A 16,854-nucleotide genomic window follows, 5' to 3' on the forward strand; every position below is an offset into this window, starting at 1 on the left:
AATGTTTACAAGAGTATAGTGCCTTATTTATACAACCAATTGACAAAAGGAAAGGAATTGTGGTCAGATAGCAGGTTCATTGATCACCTTCACATATTTTGCAGGACCATATACTTTCCTATGTAGGAATAAGGAGTGTCTAAAGCATGCCTAGTTTGTGTGTGTGTTTGGGGGGTGGGAGGGGATTTCCACAATGGTTTAGTGCCTGACCCTCTCATAGTTTTTTCTCTTGCCTTTTAGTTCCCCATAATATTTTTCTAGACCCCACATTGCTGAAATTGCCCGTGTGCATACACATCTAGTTATACAGAGAGAAAGCTTAGAAGTATACTTTCTCATGTATCCTGGGGATTTAGCTTTGTTGAGAACAATCAACCCCCATCACATACCGTTGGGTTCGCAGGGATGAGTTCTGATTTTCAGTGATGCCTGTCGTCTATGGTTTCCCATAGGGAAATACCGTACAATGGTGGGTCTTGAGACTGAACCCCAGCATCTCTGTCTGATGCTGTGACTGTATAATGAATAACCACCATAGTGTTTCAAGGACATGAGTTAATAAGCTATGTGGTTTCACCTAACACAAGCCCAGACTAGCATACTAGTTTGAGACCAAGCTTCTGCCACAAGCGCATCCACAGATAATGTAATAGCCTGTCACCCAGAGCACAGCAAACCATAAGTGTGTCAGAGACAGGACTGCACATTGTACTATCTACATCCTGAGTCCCCACCACTCACACCTTCCGTTTCCTATGGCTAATTTATTTGCCCCCATTTGGGTGCTTTGATTTTGCATTTCTTTACCCACAACATCTCCTGTACTTGCTGTGTTATGCTCAGACACTTGCTGGTTTAAAAACCTGTTTGGCAGTTACATTGTGTGGTTTTCCATCACTCCTGGATGGGCAACCATGACTTCCTTTTTCTCTTCTGCCAACAAACCCACCTCCCGTCTGTCATTGTGCTTTATCATAAACACTCCAAACCACCCAGCTTTTAATGTGGTTGCCTCTCTAGGTTTGTTGTGTATAAAATTTTCATTCTCCTCAGTGCACTGCATTGTGGCATGTTGACTCTCAAGATATCAGCTCTCGATATCCTGTGGGCAAATGGCATAATCCAGCAGGTGTAACAATCAAAACAAAACAGGGTAGTAATATTCTTCCTCCAGGCTCTTATTTCCTCACTAAGTCCCTGGCTACAGTAGGTATTTTTGCACCAGTATAGGTAGGCCAGTGTAGCTATGTCAGTGTAAATCCCTAGTGTAGATGTGCTGCACGTGTGTGATGTCACTTATGTCATTGGGTGCATGCTCCATTTTGCACTGGGTCAGTGTGACTAAATTAAGAGTTTCCACCAGTCAAACCACAATGAAGCAGTAACATGTCTTCTTAGTCCAGACAAGGCCTTAGAGCACAACATTTACAACAACCAACCAAATTGGCCTTATGATGTCTGAAAACAATACAGAGAAACCCCAGTCACAACTACCATTTCAGCCCTCACCCTTAAGTCTGCCGGCATCACATTGTGCCCAACAACCTGTCACACTTGCTCTGAAAGGATTCCTGAAGCCCTTAGCACAAGCCCCAGGATGTCCTCAGCAGGAAAGAATCACGGTGGTTATTTTAATATAAAAAATTAAGTTTGAATCAGGAACCAAGTATGTTGAGGACTATCATTATATCCTCATGACTCAGTTAGCTAACAGGGAAGTAAGTAACCTAGTTACGCTAAAATGTTGTCATAAATAGAGTCATGAGGTTATTATGATTTCCCAGGTTTTCCCTGTGCTGCAGGAAATGTATTGAGAAAGGGTGTAGATGGCAAGTGGGATGAGAAGGTTTTTTGGAATCTTTCTAAAAGTAATTTGATGTAATTCATTAAAGACTGTGCTTTTAATATATGTAAGGTACCTAGGATGAGACAAGCACAAATGACAAAAAAAACCAAAAAATTAAATATTGTAAAACTTTTGGGAATTAAAATTATTGGAATTAAACTTGCAGCTCATTTCCAATATATGATCTTAATGTGATCCTCAGGGAACTCTGAAATTATCATCTTCATGTAAGTGATCTTTTCATATGATTTTATTTTATCACTGTATCTAGGTATCATCTCCATAACTTCTGTGTCCACAAGCTTATTTATCTCCTTGCTAAAGTTCAAAATCTAATTTCCAACACAGGTTACTTACTGTAATAAACTGTACACGTTTTAAAATGACAAGTTGAAAGATACAATTTTTTAGAGTTATGAATTAATAGCCCTATATGTCAAAGACTTTGAAAGTGCCAACTTTTTCATATTTATAGATATATTATTGAAATGATAAAAAATGAACTGAGGAAAGAGAAAAGAAGTGAGGAGAACTACATATAATGAATCAAACATACTTAACAAGACATGTACAGACACTTTAGTGTGCATCTCTTTTATTACATTACATTAATCAAATTCTGCTAAAGACATCCATCTGAGCAAAGTGTCACAATGATATTCTATAAAAACATTCTTTTGAAAAAGAGTCTTTCCTGACAGCAGTATCAACTATCTTGTCTTAAGTGATTGTCAGGACTGCATTACTTAGAAATTAAGAGAATTTATGTAAGTGCCTCGCAAGCTTCCCTGAAGAAAAATAATTTAATTGGAGCAAGTGTACAAACTCTGATAAAGGCTGGTAAAACATGGATAAGTGATTTAGAAAGCATAAACTGGGTTTTTCCATTTCTTCCTGCTTTGGCTCATAGTATTAACAGGACGGTCTCATTTTTAAATTATTTGCATCTGCTATTGATCAACTTTGAAGAAAATCTTACTCGCAATTGACTGCATGGGTAGAATGTGAGCATTTTTAAAGTCATATGCTGAGATATGATCAGTGTCTTTTGGGCACTTCTCTACGTCCAAGTAGATAATGCCATATTTCACTTTGATTTCTTTTTAAATGCTCTTGAAAAAGACTTGTATGTAGGCACTGGAGGCTTTCATTATTAAACAGACTTTAGGCCCCAATCCTGCAAATTATTTAGCATGGGTAGATCTCTGGGCTTGGAATCAGTGGAGCGCTCTGTGTAGCTTCAAGGTCCTGCTCAGAAAAAGTTGCAGTTTCAGTGATCTTGTCTGCAAAAAAAGAAGAGAGACAAAGAAGAGGAACATCTGATGATTTGTGAGACCACAAGGGGATCAGAGGGAACCATTTTTACAGCATGTGTGTGCAGTTTATTTCACTATGCATTTCATGGGCAGTACAGTAATTTTCTATACCACCATTAATGAATAGATACTGTAAAACAATAGATTCATTAAGGAAAACTCTCTGCTTTTTGTACAGCGTACAATAGTCCTTAATTTTATAATGGGGCTTTTAATGGATTTCAGTCTACACTGACTAAAACAAATTGTGTAGAATTAAGATTGTTTTAATTTTGTGCCTATTGTGAAACACTGTAAAAGTTAGAATTTCTTTTCTCTGACAATGACTAAAAAGGAGAGAACTTGGATTTCAAAACATGATAGATCTTTAAAACTGAATTTGGGTAATGTTTTCCCACCATAATCTACTTTAATACTTTTGTTGAAACAGCACATATCAGAAACCAAGAGTCAAAGGTGACATGTATTGCATCATTTGTCCTCCATTATTTAGATGCAGTGGCATTCAAAAATTCATTAAGATGTCATCCTTTAGGTGGCATTAAGGAAACATGGGTATTACTGGAAAAGTATAGTCCACTCATAACTATGCTTCTTTTGGGGGGCTCGATCCTACTCCCATTAATTTTAATTGTGCAGAATCAAGCCCTCATTGATTTGTGTCAAAATATGAAGTGAGAGAATAATTCACAATAAATAATTTTACCTTAACAGACCACAACATTCAGAGATTTATTTGCTATTCTACATTATTCACAAATTTAATCTGCAAACGTTTTGTGGCCTCAAGATTATTTGAACCTCAGGTTCTGAACAATTAACAGTGAACATAAAATTCACAATTTGCACTAAAACTTGTGCCAGTTACTATCTGGAACACATAACTCATGTGACCAACTTAATTAATCAACACAGCACGGACTTCAAATTGTGTATTCAGTTATAATATTTGCTGTTCAGTCCGTGTTGGTTAGTTCCAAAGTCATCTAACCAGGGAACAAAAATGCCACATAATTTATCAAAATAGCCAATACAGTGCAAGCTGCTAATTGTGAATTTTATCATGAAATATACAAAGTAAACACAAACGAGTCATGAATGTGTTTGAATCGAAATTCAGTTTTGATTTGGGAACATTTATTTTCAGCTTCCCTTATCAATTTATTTTCAACTGCCCTTATTAATAAACTATAAATCCTAGCAAACTCTCAGATGCTGCGGTCTGACTAGGAAAAACTCAGATAAATCCATTGTTTTTTCACAGTTGTGAACATCATTTCTGCAATTTCTGATGTTTTATGTGTGATAATATGAGCTTCCTCAGAGGTATATTCTCATCTAATCATAACTCCCCACACATCAATAGAACATATCCCATGTGGTCTAACAACAAAAAACAGAGAAAGAAGTGCTTCATTAAAAACGTGGATTTAACCTACTGTAAGTAAAATCTTAGGTTGCAACAAAAGTCCCAGAAAAGGTGAAAATTAAAAGATGCCACCTAAAGAGCCCTGTAAAATTAGAATTAATTTAGTTTTTTCAGAAAGTGTCTAAAATGGAATGCTAAGTTATAAAAATTTTCAAAAATTATCATACAATAGAAAAAAACAGCCCTATTAAAACTGTATTCATGGTTGTACTGTATTCCCTCATTCAGCCTTATATCTACAGCAAAGGAAAACATCAGTGATTAAGATAATTCCTTACATTGGTGGATACATATTTACCTAACACAATGGGCCAGATTCTCCATTCAGTTAGGTTGCTTTGCACCATTCCAGTAGTGCAAAGTACCTGAACACAGTTTAACAAGCCAAAGGAAGGATCCCACAGGTCCTTCGTCAACTTGTTCCCATGTGCCAGGCTGGTGTATACCTGCCCAGGCTGATTCCTGGATGCTGGGTTGCCTTTGTGGGCTACTGACAGCCACCATATCATCAGGATGCTCTGTTTTACATAGGAGATGGTGTCAGTGCTCAGGGACCCCAGGACTGAAAAAACTAGGTGGTTCAAAACCACCTGTGTCTTTCCTTCCCTGAGACACACTTCTGAAGTTGTCAGAGTAGCAGCCATGTTAGTCTGTATCCGCAAAAAGAGCAGGAGTACTTGTGGCACCTTAGAGACTAACAAATTTATTTCAGCATAAGCTTTTGTGGGCTACAGCCCACTTCATCAGATGCATAGAATGGAACATATAGTAAGAAATATATGTACATACAGAGAACAGAAAAGGTGGAAGTAGCCAGACCAACTGTAAAAGGCTAATTAATTAAGATGAGGTATTATCAACAGGAGAAAAAAAAACTTTTGTAGTGATAATCAAGATGGCCCATTTTAGACAATTTACAAGAAGGTGTGAGGATACTTAGTATGGGGAAATAGATTCAATATGTTTAATGACCCAGTCACTCCCAGTCTCTATTCAAACCCAAGTTAATGGTATCTAGTTTGCATATTAATTCAAGCTCAGCAGTTTCTCATTGGAGTCTGTTTTTGAAGCTTTTCTGTTGCAAAATTGCCAACTTTAAGTCTGTTACTGAGTGACCAGAGAGGTTGAAGTGTTCTCCTACTGGTTTTTGAATGTTATGATTCCTGATGTCAGATTTGTGTCCATGTATTCTTTTGCGTAGAGACTGTCCGGTTTGGCCAATGTACATGGCAGAGGGGCATTGCTGGCACATGATGGCATATATCACATTGGTAGATGTGCAGGTGAATGAGCCCTTGATGGTGTGGCTAATGTGATTAGGTCCTATGATGGTGTCATTTGAATAAATATGTGGACAGAGTTGGCATCGGGCTTTGTTGCAATGATAGGTTCCTGGATTAGTGTTTTTGTTGTGTGGTGTGTGATTGCTGGTGAGTATTTACTTCAGTTTGGGGGGCTGTCTGTAAGCGAGGACTGGTCTGTCTCCCAAGATCTGTGAGAGTGAGGGATCATCTTTCAGGATAGGTTGTAGATCTCTGATGATGCACTGGAGAGATTTTAGTTGGGGGCTGAAGGTGACGGCTAGTGGCATTCTGTTATTTTCTTTGTTGGGCCTGTCCTGCAAACTCCAATGAGAAACTGCTGAGATTGAATTAATATACAAACTAGATACTATTAACTTGGGTTTGAATAGAGACTGGGAGTGGCTGGGTCATTACACATATTGAATCTATTTCCCCTATTTGTCCTTATCTACCCTCTCGAGGGCCCCCTGATCTGTACAGGTCAGTTGATCTCTCAGCCACAGAATCCTAATCAAACCCAAAGAGATTCAAATCCTAGTCCTGATTCTCCTCTCATTTGCACAGGTGAAAGTCAGAAGTAAACTCAACATAAAGCTACTTCTGCAAGATCAAAATCAGGCCTAGTGTAGGTCAACCCAGCACAGGGATGGAATCAGTGACTCCTCCCCATCTGGGTGTTCTGGGGTGACAGCATGGGGTGGGATGATGAACTGGAGAGTTTCATCCCAATCCTGCTGGAAAGGTATAACAAGTGGGATTCCGCATGGGGTCTGTTTTGGGACCAGCTCCATTCAATATCTTCATCAACGACTTAGATATTGGCATAGAAAGTACGCTTATTAAGTTTGCAGATGATACCAAACTGGGAGGGATTGCAACTGCTTTGGAGAATAGGGTCATAATTCAAAATGATCTGGACAAATTGGAGAAATGGTCTGAGGTCAACAGGATGAAGTTTAATAAAGACAAATGCAAAGTACTCCACTTAGGGAGGAACAAATCAGTTTCACACATACAGAATGGGAAGAGACTGTCTAGGAAGGAGTATGGCAGAAAGGGATCCAAGGGTTATAGTGGACCACAAGCTAATTATGAATCAACAGTGTGATGCTGTTGCAAAAAAAGCAAACATGATTCTGGGATGCATTAACAGGTGTGTTGTAAGCAAGACATGAGATGTCATTCTTCTGCTCTACTCTGCGCTGGTTAGGCTTCAACTGGAGTATTGTGTCCAGTTCTGGGCACTGCATTTCAAGAAAGATGTGGAGAAATTGGAGAGGGTCCAGAGAAGAGCAACAAGAATGATTAGAGATTTAGAGAACATGACCTAAGAAGGAAGGCTGAAAGAATTGGGTTTGTTTAGTTTGGAAACAGAAGACTGAAAGGGACATGATAGCAGTTTTCAGGTATCTAAAAGGGTGTCATAAAGAGGAGGGAGAAAACTTGTTCATCTTAGCCTGTAAGGATAGAACAAGAAGCAATGGGCTTAAACTGCAGGGAGGCTTAGGCTGGACATTAGGAAAAAGTTCCTAACTGTCAGGGGTGGTTAAACACTGGAATAAATCGCCTAGGGAGGTTGTGGAATCTTCATCTCTGGAGATATTTAAGAGTAGGTTAGATAAATGTCTATCAGGGATGGTCCTGCCTTGAGGGCAGGGGACTGGACTCGATGACCTCTTGAGGTCCCTTCCAGTCCTAGAATCTATGATTCTATGAATCCGTGTGTGACTCAGCTGGGGAGCTTGAATGGCCCATACAGCCCAAGAGAGGAACCTCCTGGCTGACAGCTCAAGGATGGATTTGCCATCCTAGTAGGATGTAAGGGGACCATTAAAGCTCAAATAAACAAACAGACCTTGGCCAACAGGAGTAGCAGAAAGCAGCAATACACCCACCTTCTTACAAGGTGTCTTCTAAGACACATCCTGATATCTCAGCAGCTCAGGAGGGATTATTTTAGGCCTCAATCTACTGTGACTTCAGTGACTTCAGTGTTGCAGTGTACATAACAAGATTAAAGGGGGCCCACAGGATGTGGTTATTGTACACATTTCCCCACCACGGAATAGACATAGCCTCTTTTGCAGCAGGCCTGACCCTTTGGTGGTGTGAATCTGGGTTATGGGGCTTAAAAAGGCTGAAACACATATATGGTTTTAAAGAGCTAACAGGATTTGGGCTATGTATTTAAAAATGATTTTTTTTTTTTACTTGTATTTAGCATTAGCTTGCCATTTTAATGATACAGCAAAGAGGGTGAACTTCATCTCAGGAAGCAGAATGGGACATATGTTTCCACTAGAAGCTGCTGAAAATCAGACTTGCTTCAAAGTTATTTTGAGGTAAATTCTCTATGTAAAAAAGAACCATTTTAGTCAGTTTAACAGATAATTTAACCAGTTGTTACATTATATCGATACATATAAATATATCTGCATTTAAATGGATTTACCTTTAAAATGCCCAATTTTCAATGGCTCTTAATGGAACCTGACTTTCCTCTGCCCTAATCTGCCTCAGGAGATTGTCCAAGTGACAGCTTCCTGTCAGATTATTACTCTTTAAAAATCATTTTTAGTGACTTTCTCCCCTTCATAATTAAATGTAGAGATTTGAATAGCTTTCATAATTACACTGCAGTTTTCCTTTAAGACACATACAAAAATTCCTCCTCTCCCAGCCTTTGGCACATTCAGAGTTACTGTTCCCACTCACAGCTGTCACAACCATGCAAACTTAATAAATTCCATCTATGCATGACTTACTTAGCTAACCTACATCCACCAGAGATATGCGCATCCTATTCAGATGAGAAAGGACAATAACATAGTAAAGCTTCAAAACAATAGCTTACATGTTACAATTCTGTATAATATAGCAAGAGGCTTACCCCAACCCCAGTGCATCCAGCCTGTGAAGAGGAGTTCTCTTTCACAGTCCTTTACTTCTGGAAATCCATATTTTTTCCTTCAAAAGCAGTTTTAAAATGGAGAGATCTGCCAGCTGGGGCGGGGAGGGAACAAAGTCTTCCAAAAACATAAAGGCAATTTTGTACTAGCAACAATCAAATGGGCAATTCTTGGGGAGTACTGGTGTCAGGTACGTCTACACTGGCCCTGCAATAAAAAGGTACGTCTTTTTATTACACTGCAATGAAAAGGTACGTCTACGCTGCTACATGGCAGCACCAAGTCTCAGAGCCCAGGTCAACTGACTCAGGCTTACTGGGTTTGGGCTGTGGGGCTAAAAACTGCAGTGCAGACATTTGGGCTCAGGCAGGAATCCAGAGTCTGAGACCCACCCCCTCTCGTGAGGGTTCAGAGCCTGGAACTCCAGCCTGAGCCTGAATGTCTACACTGCAATTTTTAGCCCAAGCCCAAGTCAGCTAACCCAGGCCAGCCACAGCCAGGCTGTGCATCTTTTATTGCAGTGTAGATGTATGTACCCAGTCAGGAAATTTCAACCCCAAAACGTGAAAGGACAGATTCTGATCCCAAGTACAACCATGTACATTTCCAATAACTCTATTGACATTCAAAGGAGCCATTGCAGATTTACATTAGTAGGAGAAAGAGCAGGATCTGGCCCTAAATAATATAGTAAAGACAAATCTGGCATGTATGTAAGGTTATAATGAATGAGAAGGTGCTGAGCAAGGTGCGGAGCACCCTTCACTCTTGTTGGTTTCTCTGAAAGCAGAGGGAACTTAGCACCTTTGGAAAGGGCTCATCATCTTGTAGAATCAGGCACTGTATGAGCAGTAATCATGTCCAGTGTTAAACAAACACTCCCAAATGCCAGGTAAAATGCACATCATACTGCATCAGCCCTCCACAGAAGGTATCTGGAGGCGGTAAAACAAAGTATGCTTCACTTTGAATTAGAAAGAGAAAGCACTGAAGCCTACAAGCAATAGTAAAATGCAGGATACATCATTTTACTAGGTGCTGCCTTAAAAGACTTCCATGAACCAAATGCTGCCCTGGCTTATACACCATGCAATTCCAAGGAAATCAACATGTTCCCTGCTCCCCTGCCACAACAAGGAGAGAAGCCAAACATAATAGAACTGGGCCTCTGTATAGGCAATTGGAAAATACCATCCAGGCATGTTGCAAGGCTTATCTGTTTTCCCAGGTTTGGGGGTAGTCAGGGATCTAAACAGGGTTTTGAAGAAGTTTATTTTGGTACGTCAGGGAGCTCTTTCAGTGGTCAGTTTCTCCTGTTGGGCCAGATCCCCACCTGGTGTCAATGAATGTATCTCCAGCTAAGGAACATTGCCTAAGAGTCCTGAATAGACCTTTTGATGGATTTGAAAAAAATAATACAATAAACTCAGCACAGGTTTGGGCCTCGTGTCAGAAAAGCAGGCTTTGAAATACTATATAGCTATGGAGAGAAAAACAGGCTTAGCTCTGTTGCTTTCTTCACAGTGTATGTGCCTCAGGATAGAGCTTTGGCCTAACCAAAAAAAGGGCCATGAGAAAGAAGTGTTTGCTTACTGTGTCAGCTACCCCTTTCTTTGCAGCCATGTCCAGATGAACCCTAGAATGGTTGTCAAGTCTAGAATCTATAGGACAAAACTATCCTGATTTCATCTACTTTGTGCCAGAAGGCCTGATCATGCATGGGGTTGCGTTCCTTCCACAGTGTGCTGCTGAGTGGGAGATGAGGGCATTGAGTAGCTTGCCTCACCAGATCTGGTCCATAAGTTTCAACGTAAAACATAGGCTTTTTTCTAGACCAAATCCTGCTTACAATCTGCACCTTGTCTTGCTTTATGTAAAAAAAGAAAAAAAGAATCACACAGCAAGTGATGCATGCAACCATATCACAGAGGTATAGTATATAGCAAATATGGCTTTAGAATGCCATCTATTATTGCATATTAATAAAATTAAACTCCATTATATTCTCAATTTCCACTTGGAAAATGGATGTGATAAGAGCATCTATAAATTATTCACATCTTTGCTAAATGAAGGACCATCAAAAAATTGTCACATGCAATCCATACTCTATATAACTTGTGACACAATTGTCAGTGTAACTAATATTTTTAATACTCTCTGGTTACTTCTTAATTACAAGAGCTCAAATATTTTATGGCACTTATTTGAAACTAAAAAGATGATTTGGCTTGTAACTTTGTACACTTTGTGGGCCTGATCCTGCATTCCTTGAAAGCCCAAGACTCCAAGCATATGATCTTGTAATGGACCAATGGGTAGCTTTGGATGTAGAAGAAATTGAAATATAGAGCCCCTCCACCCTCGCTGGTTAATCCCCCTACCTAAAAAAAAGTACTAAAACCGTGCCTTTAATGTGCCACTTGCTATTTTAAACAATTTATCAAAACGTTTACCTATTTGAATTTTTGTTCTTGAATACAAGGGGAAAAAAGAAGGCATTTTAAACATTGTGCATTGTTTCAACTTTGAGGATAATTCACAGATTTTTCAAAAATGACAATTTCTTTTTTATTCAGCTGCTTGAACACTAAGTCCGAGCACTCTTCAGACTGCAAATACAGCAATTATACCAAGTAATGCTTTGACACTGTTACCACAGGCAAGTGGCTAAAGTGCATCAGCAGTCAAAATATCTAAGCAAGTTAACAAGCTCCTTTTACTCTCTACAGAGCAGGAGAAGAAAGGGAATCCAACCCCTGAGAAATGTTAAAATGAAGGAGAAAGAAAGGCTGCTGGTGTTTGTTAAAGAAAATGGTGTCACTGTCTTGGTCTGATCAAGGTGTAATATCTGAAGCCCTGACAGATGTCCATGGCTATATTTGACAGGGAGGGTTTCTTACAGTTCAGATCTGTTTTCTGTTATTGACTAATGAATGACTGCAGTCCACCAACATTTCTGTTCAAACTACACCTTGCTCTCTCAGTACTCTTTTTCTTCTGCCTTTGCCCCCGTTTTTCTTTTCAGCTCCATTTTGCAAAATACCCCCACATGTACTGTACAAAAGACATCTAAACTCATTAAGTAAATTCCCAAAGAACAATTAACAAATCATTTTGCTCCAGCCAGAGATATCAAATTTAATTAGGTGATCAGTGTTGATGGGGTGCAAAAAACAAAAGCTATCTCCTATCTAAAAAGGTTCAGGTCCCGTATAGGCCCCATTCTTCTCTCTATGGCACAGACAATAATTGAGCTTTTTTTTTTTTTTTAAAAAGAGCCTAGGGATGAAAAGAGGAGACTGTGTTGCAGACAAAAGCTTTCAACTAAGATTTGTTTTCCTTTCTCACCAGGTGACTTAAAGAAAAAAAATCATATCAGCTATAAAGAAACAGCTATAACCTATGCTGAGATCACAGTGACACAGAATATAAAGCAGCTCTAACAAGCATGATTTTTGCAAGTGATTAATCAAAATGTATTTAGCGAGTCATATTCAATGATTATCAACAGACCTGCTTAAAACAATAACCATTTTGCAATAACAACAGTTTTGTTCATTTCTATTGCAAGCCGGCTTTGATGCCTGAAATAAAACGTCTAAGTTGTACACTGGCACAGTGGTTCAAAAGACTAGAGGTTTTAGCATGATGGATTATCTGATCAAGAGGATACTAGCATGGGGTATACACTACTATGTCACATGCAGCATGGCAGGCTAAGGTACTGCAATGGGTCAAAGATTTGTTTTGTCTCATTTTTTAACTTGGAGTTAGTATTATTTTTAAGCCTGATCAATTATCATTTTAAAGCGGTATTATCTCTATAGTAGAAATCCCTACCATGATACTTGGTATTTGATATGGATTTTTCAAAGCACTTGCACAGATTCTGTAACGCCCATACTCCTAAATAAAAGAGCTATATCATTTTTTAAAATACCCTTTAAATTAAGAAGCTTAAGAAGCACTAACAGTTGATGTATCATTTTTTGTACAGTACAATGCTTTTGTGGCACCAGCTACTCCACATGCTGAAAACTCAGCCTTCTCTCTGTCTCTCCATCTCTCTTGCATTTCAATTATACCAATATAAGAGAAGCAAATCCAACATTAGTTTCTGCATGTGAGTCTTTAGACCTCTGTAGATTCCCAGCATATATCTTTCTAATTTAAGGCTCATAAAAAGCAGGAATCAATTAACACTATGAAACAAACTTTTGATGTGATGTTTTATTAAATAAATAAGAAGCTCCAAATGATAATAAAACTAGTCAGCTGGTTTAGAGTGAAAGCTCAACAACCTAACCCAAAACCTACTTTGATATCATTATACTAATTATTCAAAAAGCCATGTGTCTGAAGACTGCCATAAGCTTCATTTTTTAAAACTATCATAATTTTTAATTTTTTGAAAATGTTTGACTATATTTTATGTCTTTGAAATCCAAATATTACAATACAGCACAGAAAGAGTATCAAGGCACTTTTTTAGTCCTGAAAGTCAACAAAAATAATTTGGAAGCATTTTACACTTCTTTTATCTGAATCCCTGACAGTTAATTTGGTGTGAAAAACTGCAACAGTAGAAAACAGATGTTAAGGGGCAAGCATATAGTTAAGGTCAAAACAAACATAAAACACAGCTTCCATTTCTAAGGGGAAAAAGATTTGTCCAGCAACAGGTTTTATGCTAAACCTGCTTTTTTATTGTTCTGCTTGTGATATCTGTAGACTACACAATGCAATACTGTCTGCCATAGTGCAATACCTCTCAGCACTAGTAATTTAAGACTTTCTTCTCTGTAATACACTAAACCATCATAACCTGTCTCTTCCTATTTAGTTTAACCTACAACCACCACATACTGATTTGGCTGTGTGTGGCTTTCTCTATTGCCATTTATTACTCTGCTCGACTCCTGAAATTCTGTTTGCAATTTAAGGCCACAAATTAGAAGCGTAAGTCATCTGTTTCCTATAATCCCCCTGTCAGGACTGGAATCGCATTTGGAGCTCAGCACCAAGCCTGGTCCTAGGCCTTTACAGCCTCTCTGATTGGCTAAACAGTCTAAAAGCTAGACTCCGAATAAATAAAACACTGTAGTGCAGGGTTTTAGAGACAGAAAGAAAGAAGTCATTCAACTATGCAGGATAAATATATATGATTTTTACCACCATATTCTTTTTAAGGTTAGATAACATTTATGTCAAAATTCCAAGCATTTGAATGGTAATTACTGTTGTTTCTAAGCTATTGTACATTGATAGTCATTGCTTACTTCTTATTAAATATAAATCTTTTACAACTTCTGCCACCTTCATCACACAGCACATTTTCTTAGCATTGGTACTGTCTTTTGCGATTCTAATTAGCTGTTTCCCCTCCTAACATGGCAGTCACTATATGAAACTAAAAATCTAAGGAGGCTCACTCCACTTTTCTCTTTTCTCTGTAATTATTCTAATGAATCTGTGCATTTATTCCTTTGATGCCAGTAGATAATGTTTTTAGGTATGTAGATGAGAAATCTTAAAAGATGGTCATTCTTTTTCTTCTGACAACGAAACCTTAGTTAAACAAAAAAAAAATCTTTCATGCAAACATTTGTGGGTATTCCTGCAATTTGAATATTATTTCCCTGCTGCCTTTAAGTCATTTCAATAGCAGCAGCCAACTAGCTCTGCTATGGTTGAGACTTTGTCAACATCTCTTATTTTACATCATTTTCAACTTTCTTCTTATGGCATTGTGTGCAGGACAACATATCATGTTACAATCTCAAAAGAGCAAGATAAAGCATCTTTAAGGACACCAGTACAGAAGAGCAGTATATGGAGAAAAATCTCTCGTAGCTCACAGAATAATTGGAAAGTGCTGCTCTGCTTCAGGAAAAAAAAATAACACAAAGAAACAAAGAAAGAAAGAATTAAATACCATTAATAAACATACAACAAAGTGACTCATGTTTCCTAATAGATCTTGCTATATCTGGGCTTGGAACTAAATAGATCAATATAGATCCTGAATGATGTGTTCTATTTATAAAGAAAACCAAGCTCTAAATTTTATAGTGTACAACAGAGCAGGAAAAAATGATCCAGCCTGAATTACAGCAAAAACATTTTTCAGAGATTTGGGCAAAGCAATAAAAATGTTATAATTTTTGTTTAAATTAGAGGAGTCCTAAAAAAAGAATATTCCACTGCTCCTTGTGCTTCTGTAACTTAAAAATTGGCTACTTTTAAGTGAAATTGGCAGGCTGTTAGTCTACAGTGTGGACTAGGATATTTGGAAATAAAAAAAATTGGCCAAGATATAATATTTTAAAAGGAGTTACTGTTCATGCAATTTCCTAAGGATTTTTTTTTATCATCCAGTCAGTATTACAGATTTGTATACACACACAAAAATATGTATTATGGGTCCATAATACACAAATGCAAACTATTGTCAAGATGCATTCACAGTATGTACTGTGATGACTCCTGAGCAAAAAAGCCTCGCTCATGATAATGAATGCCCATTATTATAAATAAGCACACTGTAGGAATAACTCATTGCACACAAAAGCACACCCAAACCATTTGGTTTCTTCCAGAGCTCAGACACCAGCACTACTATTAAAAAGCTGCATACTGGAAGAGCGACTGGAGTATTGCCATGTAAATGAGCAGCATGCTAAGGAGCAGATGTTGCTCTTGGGAAGAAAAAAGGTCTTGTACCAAAATGTTGGTGGACCTCTCTGTGCTGTTGTGACAACTGAACTTCCTAACTTCTGCCCTTTGGATTTGTGTTTCTGGATCTGGTAAATGGGTCGGTTATTGGAGGTGCATGTAGATCATCTCTTAAGAAATATATAGAAATATACGGTCAGTGTTCCACCAGTATTTTAGTCCTGTATCTAGAGCTTCTAAACTTAAAAAATGTGTCTTCATTTAAGACTCCTTGCTGAAGATCCAAATACCTTCATGTTTGCATAATAATTTTCAGACCTGAAAATATATCAGCTATCCTCCCAAGTATAAAAGGAATTGTTGAGTGCCAGGTTCCAAACAGACAGGCATATGGTGTGAAGTCAAACTGTCCACTGCTTTAAACTGAACCAAATTCAGCAACTTAACCTGAAGCCTGGAGTCTGTCCCAATTACCCTGCATGCTAGGCAATGACACAAACTAGTTGATAAATTAATTTAAAAAATCACTTTTCACCTGCAACTCATTCCACCAACGTGCCCAACGTATCTCAATATGCTACAACTCAGCTCCACAATTCTGATAAGCCATTTCCATTCGGTTATGCTTATCACACAATGATATGCAACAATTAAAGGAAAACTTTACTCATTGTGTTTGTCCTACACTTATGAAGTTTTAAAAAATGATGCCAAATGATTTGCCATATGCACAATACAACCATATTTTAAACATAGTGGATCATATAAACTGTATCCCAAAATGCTTTACATATTTAAATAGATGACAGCAGTCTACAGTGTAAATTACAGAAAACAGTGGTATGAAGACAATGAATTTTGAATGAATAAAGCATTCTGTCCTGAAAATTATACAAATACTTAGCACAGAATATAGAACTTTATAAATGTTAGCTAATTAAACATCACGACATCCTTATGATTTAGGTAATTAGCATTATCCCCCATTTTACAGATGGAGAAATTGAGACACAAAGAGGTTAAGCGCTTTTCCTAAGACCACCTAATGAGCTAACAGCAGTATCAGATTTAGGATTCAGTAATTCAAGGTCCCCAGTCCTACACTTAGTCAACTAGACTATGTTGCCTCAATATGAAGGCTTATGAGAAAGACAGAAAATAAAAAGCATGTGCATTGTAGGAAAGAAGCTTCCATGTGAGCTTTTTAAAATAGTTGGAGAGTCAAGGAGATGGAAACTGCAGTGCACACAAAGAGGGGTGAGACAAGATAGAAGGAATAGAAGAATGTGGCAGGAATAAAGCAAAGGAAAGGAAATATGGTCTTGTATTTAAAGCACTAACCTAAGATAGTAGAACCCTGGGTCCATGTCCT

The 16,854-nt window shown here is 38.1% G+C and overlaps 1 long non-coding RNA gene across 5 annotated transcripts in view; it reads right to left on the reverse strand.

Annotated features, from left to right (window-relative positions):
- Nucleotides 1-2,411: 2,411 nt before the first annotated feature.
- Nucleotides 2,412-16,854, reverse strand: part of LOC120374218 — a 60,057-nt gene continuing 45,614 nt past the window's right edge. For all 5 annotated transcript variants that reach the window (XR_005585939.1, XR_005585938.1, XR_005585940.1 and 2 more), the window contains one exon: nucleotides 2,412-3,129. This is a non-coding gene — a long non-coding RNA (uncharacterized LOC120374218). The remainder of the gene's footprint in view (nucleotides 3,130-16,854) is intronic.

This window comes from Mauremys reevesii, linkage group 11 (genome assembly GCF_016161935.1).
Source record: "Mauremys reevesii isolate NIE-2019 linkage group 11, ASM1616193v1, whole genome shotgun sequence".
In the NCBI taxonomy this organism is placed as follows: Eukaryota; Metazoa; Chordata; order Testudines; family Geoemydidae; genus Mauremys; species Mauremys reevesii.